This window comes from Schistocerca americana, chromosome 1 (assembly GCF_021461395.2).
Source record: "Schistocerca americana isolate TAMUIC-IGC-003095 chromosome 1, iqSchAmer2.1, whole genome shotgun sequence".
NCBI lineage: Eukaryota > Metazoa > Arthropoda > Insecta > Orthoptera > Acrididae > Schistocerca > Schistocerca americana.
Genome location: NC_060119.1, coordinates 661,784,326 through 661,792,034, shown reverse-complemented (window position 1 = coordinate 661,792,034; position 7,709 = coordinate 661,784,326). Strand labels below are relative to the sequence as shown.

At 43.2% G+C, this 7,709-nt stretch overlaps 1 pseudogene; it reads left to right on the top strand.

Annotated features, from left to right (window-relative positions):
* The first annotated feature begins 4,248 nt into the window (after positions 1-4,248).
* Positions 4,249-4,366, top strand: LOC124561911 (annotated as a pseudogene).
* Positions 4,367-7,709: the final 3,343 nt, after the last annotated feature.

The window sequence follows — 7,709 nt, the reverse complement described above, 5'->3', positions numbered from 1 at the left end:
ATGGATTCATGAGGTTGTCTCGATACCCGTACACGTCCATCCTCTCGATACAATTTGAAACTGACTCGTCCGACAAGGCAACATGTTTCCAGTCATCAACACTCCAGTGTCCGTGTTGACAGGCTCAGGCGAGGCGGAAAGCTTTGTGTCGTGCAGTCATCACGTCTACACGAGTGGGCCTTCGGCTCCGAAAGGCCGTATCGATGATGTTTCGTTGAATGGTTCGCACACTGACACTTGAACTATTCTCTTCAGTCGTCGTTGGTCCCGTTCTTGCAGGATCTTGATCCGACCGCAGCGATATCGAAGATTTGATGTTTTACAGGCTTCCTGATATTTACGGTACGCTCGTCAAATGGTCGTACGGGAAAATCCACTCTTCATCGCTACCTCGGAGATGCCGTGTCCCGTCGTTCGTGCGCCGCCTATAATACCACGTTCAGACTCACTTAAATCTTGATAATGTGCCATTGTAGCAGCAGTAACCGATCTAACAACTGCGCCAGACACTTGTTGTTGGCGGCCGCAGTCCATATTCTGCCTGTTTACATATATCTGTAATTGCATATGCATGCCTATTCCAATTCCTTTGGCCCTTCAGTGTATATGACCATTTTCATACGTTCATCACTCAGAGGTACTGAAAATACCATTGATGTACGGCACAATAAGAAACACTCACGCCTCTACATTATACAATAATGTGTGGGGTCTAAAAGTTGACATCCAAGGGATGTACTGTGTGACGTACAATATTACTGTTACAGCTTTTCGTATGTATTTCTTTCACGGAAGATGAAGTTGTTTATTGACACATCAGATACATTCTTCTCAGTACCAAGGAAGTCACATACAACTGCTTTCAGGTGCCCTAAACACAGCTATAGACGGTTGCTCGCCGTCTGAAGCAATATGATGCAAAAACTGGAGCGCAATTTTGTATGAAGCCCCTTCACCGAACTTCTCACATAATTATTTTACACATGTTGTTTATCTGATGTTATCAAGTCAGAGATGTAACAGATGTGGTTCTATAGGAACCAGTCAGACGCAGAGGATATGTAATTATTTTGTAGGATTCTAGGTCAAAGTAAGAATCAGAGGCAAAAGCAGAACTGGTAATCACCTCAGTATTCTGTCTAACAACAGCACCGTGTAAAATAAGTTCTATTGTAAATTACTTATACAGTTAGCAAGTGCAAGACAAAATGGAAGTATGTGTATAGAAAATAAATGGCGTTCCCTTAGTTTGTAAAACAAATTTCTTTAAGCAATGAAATCGAGACCGTGAAATTAAACGAATGATCTTGAGGGGCAGTCATTTCACAAATGATGTTGCCAGTTTCTTTTGATTCAGAATTACACGTATCCCATTCATAATTTCTCATCAGACGTTTATTTAACTTACCTGTTTCTTAGTTTTGTGAAGTGAGCTGAAGTAGAGGATGGGGAAATAATGCGTTTTTATGTGTTTGAATTTCAGGCATTGTTCATATTCAGGAGCGTGTAATTTTTTTATATTTATTTTCAGGAAAATGTTGTACTTAAATTTCGTAAATAATTTTTCACGGAAATTTTACGTTTTAGTGAAGTAATTGCGAGTCACACACTTTGCTACATTTACGTCCACTCCACTGAAGTAGTAGCAGATCATAGTTCTCTAGGCTTCATGATGATTCATTTCCAGACTCAGAAGCGGTTGATGAATCTAGACTGCCTCAGGCCTGGAGTAACTGAGCAGCAGGCAAACCGTAGCACTTAAAGACCGAATTTAAAGACAAATCGGATGCCTAGCCGTCATCTGAAAGCCATTTCTGGGATTTTTATAGTTAACGCGTCCCGGATACTCACCACTGTTGCGTAATGTTCTCAGGAAATTTTACTTATCCTGTCCACAGTGGATATAGCTGCGACGTTTTATAAAAGAAGGCAGTTCTTTATGGTAGGCCGCATCAGATTGGGAGACAACGACGATCGTCGATCGCCCGGAGTGCACAACTGCGAACGTTGTTGCTACTATTTGACCCTTTCATGTCCGAAATTCACACTGTGAACAGTAATCTTCGGTAATACCTCCATTTCTAAACACTGCGGAACCGGAGGCACAAGTTCAGTCGAAAGCCGTCAAGCATTCGGAACCACACTAGGGCTGCCACCTCAAAATTAACATAAGTTGGACAGTGCTTCACAAAAATCAGAACATTTAAAAATAACGCTTGACTATTTAAAAATCAGTAAACTGTTTATATTTGACATAGTGAAACATGCTCTATTCCCAATATGAGCAAAAACTAATAGTGTGAAAAATCTGTTACGGTACTAAACAGTAGCATTTAATTGTTGCAAATACAATGCCGTCAACTTGAAGTAAAAACAAAAACAGTGGATTGAGAAGTTTCAAGGTTATGCTTTTTCAAATTATTTGTAATGTAGCTGGCAATACTTTCTGAAGTTTAGTTCGGACTACTTTATTAGTCAAGAACATTTGTTTGAATACCACCGTTTTCGTAAGCAAAATACTGAGTTACAATTGGGAATATTTTCAGTGTACCGTGCTTTCTTTATGTTTGAGAATTTGCGTGGCCTCTTTCTGATGTCACTATTGTTGGCTATGAAGACGACATGCTTCTAATTAGTAGGATACAATCGTAGACAACGTTAGTACTTCAGTATAATTCTGAATGAAGCTCACTTCTAAACTCGGTAAAATACAAAAACTCCAACTTCAGGTGATTAGCAAAGAAGCTTTCGTTTCAGAGTGTGAAAATATCGAGACGATGCTAGACAAACTACAGCAAGTTACCTCAAATCGAGATTCCGTAAACGTTGACTATGAATACAATGTTTCGCCCAACAATCACATCGTTAGTAGCGAACCTCATGAAGATTACACAGCGAAGTGCGTGTAGCCCAATTACGCCACTTCGTAACCAAAATGCTGTACATTTTCTAAAAAAAGTTAAAAAATGTCAGCTGGACACTAAGAAAAAGCATCGAAAATGTACGGTAAAAGCGGAACTGTTGGTAGCCCTAAGCCGTTGGCGTATCCACGCTACATCTGAACACTCAACACCATGTATACGAGGGAGGTTCCAGTGGTATGGGAAGGAAACGGAATTTGGATACTGAAGCGCGCAGTCGTGCGGCGTTTAGGTAAGGTAAGGAAAGGTTAGGTTGGAACGAGCGGACACACTAGCCGCATAGGCGCCCGACCGGAACCGGTTCGACTGGCCGTCGCGTCGCGGCGCGGCGCGCAGCCTCCCGCGACTCGGATCCCGAAAGCCCGCGGCCGCGGCTGTGCGCCAGCGTGGCGACTTAATCGGATCTTCGTGGTGAAGTGGCAAGCGCGCCCGCCTAAGCCGATTAGCGTCGTTGGTACCAGTTTCATCGAGCGATACGGACTGGAACAGCTTACTGGCTACCCAGAGGAGAACAGCTGGCGCAGGCACCGCTTCCTATTTATCTCTGCGCATGTTCGTGGAACTGGTACGTGTGAGGCTAAGTGGGCGAAATCTTAGAGTAACTGTACGGAACAAATCGGAAACTGACAGCAGTCAACAGGATCTGTCCCCGTGAGAATCGGTTTATTAATCTGTGCAGCAAAGCGAGGAAACGCATCGTCAGCATTGACCAATTACCACGGTTGAGATTTCCTATAGGTTACTTACATTGTTTCAGGCGAAAGCAACGATGATTAATGAAACAAGACCACGTCCAATCCTATCCAATGATCTCAATGACCTCTAAGTTGTCGAAACATTAAACTATCACGTTCCTACCTTCCCTTCAAAACGCTCAGTAACACGATGGTTAGAAACCACAAAAGAGTGAAAAATCCTTCATACACCACATTTTAGCTGCTGATTCCCTGGGGGCATATGGAATTAACGACCCATGTAAGACATCTCTGTTCCTACACTAACCTCAGGTTGTTTCTCTTAGGCTTTCGTTCAGTTAAACCAAGTACAACAATACTTCAAAGAAAGAAAGCACAAGGAGTCGACGAACTGGGAGTTTAATACAAAAACTTTTGGTACTTTCAGAAACAAACATATTTTAAGGAAGTATACGATTTCGAAATGCTTTAGAGATTCTGATGCCTTGTCTTCTACATACAAGAAATGTCTAACACCACAGTGAAAGTGACTGAAGTCGTCTGAGGTATCGTTCCTTGTGCTCCATTCACTTATTCTTACTCTCCTGGCTCCACAGACCGCAGCCAATTTTTGGCCTCGCCATGTAGGCTGCTGCAACGGCCTTGCCGCAGTGGCTACACCGGTTCCCGTGAGATCACCGAAGTTAAGCGCTGTCGGGCGTGGCCGGCACTTGGATGGGTGACCATCGAGGCCGCCATGTGCTGTTGCCATTTTTCGAGGTGCACTCAGCCTCGTGATGCCAATTGAGGAGCTACTCGACCGAATAGTAGCGGCTTCGGTCAAAAATACCATCATAACGACCGGGAGAGCGGTGTGCTGACCCCACGCCCCTCCTATCCGCATCTTCTCCTGAGGATGACGCGGCGGTCGGATGGTCCCGGTGGGCCACTCGTGGCCTGAAGACCGAGTGGATGTAGGCTGCTCCACAGGATTCTGTCCTTGGCATTTTCATCCCTTGCAGTATCTGAAGATCTCTCTCCCTAAAGGTTTCGTCCTTGGGGTTTCTTCTCTGGCCCTTTTCTTTATCTCTGCCCTTCCTCCAATCTATAGACGGCCCATCTCAGCCCCTGGCCTTGCCTTCTGCAACTAAATGTGGTTCGTTATGTATTTCCCTCACCTACCTGTTTTTTTCTTCTTCACCATTCTCTTCCGTCACAAACTGTTCCAAATATCTTTCGCAGGATTTTATTTTCAAAAACCTTTAGCTTCCTCTCTGTATACTTACCTATTCTCCATACTTGTATCCTATATCGTTTGATCATGCTTTTATATACCCTTAGTTTGATTAATCTTGAAAAGAATTTTGATGACTGCGTTTTGTTCAGCTAATATGCCTCTTTGATTGTCGCTTCTATTTCTTGTTACCAATCATTTTTGTTGTTTACTACCAGCCTCCCCAATCCCTCTTCCAGAAATTTAAACGCATCTACGTCTTCAAACACGTATTCTTAAATGTGCAGGTTTCCCGCATTTTGTAATTTCTTTCAACCCTCATGAGTTTTGTGTCTCGTTATTTGCTCCTGCTCCAACTTCCCATACTTTTTAAATAGCTTTCCTGTGAGAACTTTCATTTAGATTTTCAACGACTGAGCTCCACACTTGCGAAAATTTATGTTCTCTGAGGAGAAGGAAAACTTCTCGATTCAATAAGTTACTACATCCCTATGCAGTGTAATCTTCGGGATAATGGGCTGCGTTACACTCATATTCGTAAATTTAAGCTTCGTGAAATTCTTGGCAAATGTGCCATTCAAAATCGCTTATAATACTACACAAAAATAAAGAAATAAATTGAAGGATTTTTTTTTGTTATTGTGCCAATTACTTTAAAGGACCCATGAAGTTTACTGTGCCGAAAGTGCTGTACAATCCATCATACTAATATGTTCTGTCTACCAATACATCAACGATTGTAGTTAGAATTTAATTAGAGCCTTGTAGCCCTCAGCACTCTTTCGCCCTGGTGATGACAGCACCGTGTCGTGCACGACCCTATAAATCAGCGATAGCGTTGGGGAAGCAACCTGTTCCCTAATTGCTCAACTGCTGCCTCACAACCCACGTACATTAGTCGAAGTTGGATCAAAAGAGAGCACATCTCTGTCTATGGCGTCCCAGCTGTCCTCAATATGATTGAGATCACGTGATGTGATATTTGGGCTCCATAAACATCCTCGCAACCATATAGCGTTTTCTACGTTTGCCAGGGTAATTTGTTTACGTTATAACATTTTTCAACGTTGCCTGTTTCTTTTCTTTCTTTAAGTAGACATTTCTCTAATTAAAAAACTGTCAGTATGGAAAAATATAATATTAAATCGCATCATTATAACAAAATCCAGAAGCGGTAGTATGGTACGTTTAATTGACGAAGATTCAGGACTCCTGAGGAGTGTACTAAGCGGAAAAACGGATGCACGTCATCGGGGAGTCGGTAGATTCCTATATTTGCTCCGGTGGGTAATGGTGCAAAATTGTCAGGTACCCCATTTTACCCCATGTGAGCATCATTCACACGAAAATACCTCCACATATTGACAGGGCTTTATTACGATGGATCGCTTCGTGTGGTTTCTGATATGTTTGTACCTTGCCGTACACTCGTTCCAACTTTACCGCGATTAATCATACCAGGTGATCTTTTACAACGCTGGGAGCGTCCAGTGACAATCCTCTTGTGCTCATACTAATCACCAAATCCGGGACATGCAGTGATGTGAGGCGCACATGTATGGCGACAGTTTCTGTTCCCCTACGAGAAGTTGGTTGTGGATAGGATGGCTGTTCAACAGTCGTTGACCAGTACTGAAATAAGGCATCAGTTGCTTCACTGTGGCACATATATCTGCTGTTACAATACTCATTAGTCATCGCCCATCCCTATAATCAGTATGTTGATGCTAATTGCAGTTCACCCTTGCGGGAGAGCTCACGGTACGCCCTCGACACGGTGCCATGTGCAAAGGCCAGCGCCTATGCGACTTCGGTGATGGAGGATCCGATATATCCGACACACACAATCTGGTCGCAATCGATTGCGCTAAAATCTCACCTTTTTCCCATCCTGAGCTCTATTGTCACGCTGACAGCCAGTAAAATATATGACTATTTCCTGCTGATGTGACGTCATTTCATTAGCAGTAACGACAGGATCGCTAGCTCTTCAGCGCAAAAAATACCCTGACGCAAATGGAAACTGTTTTACCACGAATACTTCGACCGAACGCTACCAAGTGAATTCTCCAGTATTTCCATACGTGTGTGGTAAGTTGATGAAAACGCCATTCTTATGTTTAATGCAATGATTATAAAATACATAAAAATTCATATATTTTCATATTCTCCTTGCTTTTCCATGTTGATCCCATAGAAAAGTTAGGAACTCCTTAGTGTGTAGCAGGTGATGGATGAAGTGCGCTGTTTGGGCTACTGGGCGACAGTCCACGTGGTTGCATATCTCTTGCAGACAGGAAATGGCGTAAAGAGTGGTGCCGCGTTGCTGTTGGGGCGAAATGGTTCGGCGGGGTTGTGTTTATCAGGATGAGAATTAGTTTCTTTTCAAATGCCTGCGACCGTTCGACATAGAATCCTGTACTGCAGAGTCCCTGCACAAGTCGCAGGCGTCTTTCCTAATCAGGTGAAGGTCTGCTAGTTTTTCTATTGTTCTCAAGAATGTGAAGTAGGAAAAATAGACAATATCAACTGCCTTTTCTTCCTTACGAAAAGGAATTTTAGTTCTTCTTGTGAAACGCCCTGTAGCGCCCTGGTAGAGCGAGCAGTCTTGGGGTCACCGAGTAATTAATGATGCCGCATACCCTTCTGCATCTGGCATAGGCTGCTGGCGTCGGCGTTGAGGTAGGAGTGAGGTAGAAGGACGATACAAAACACACAGATACATGCGCAGCTTTCTTCGGACTTCATGTTCCCACTATCATCCAGAGAATGCTGCTAGTCGCGCTCGTTTCTCTTTCGCAGGAATATGGGCCTTGTACTGTTTTGTTATTTTTTTCTAAACGATTATGCAATATGTTTCATGGAGCAGAACACTTGTTT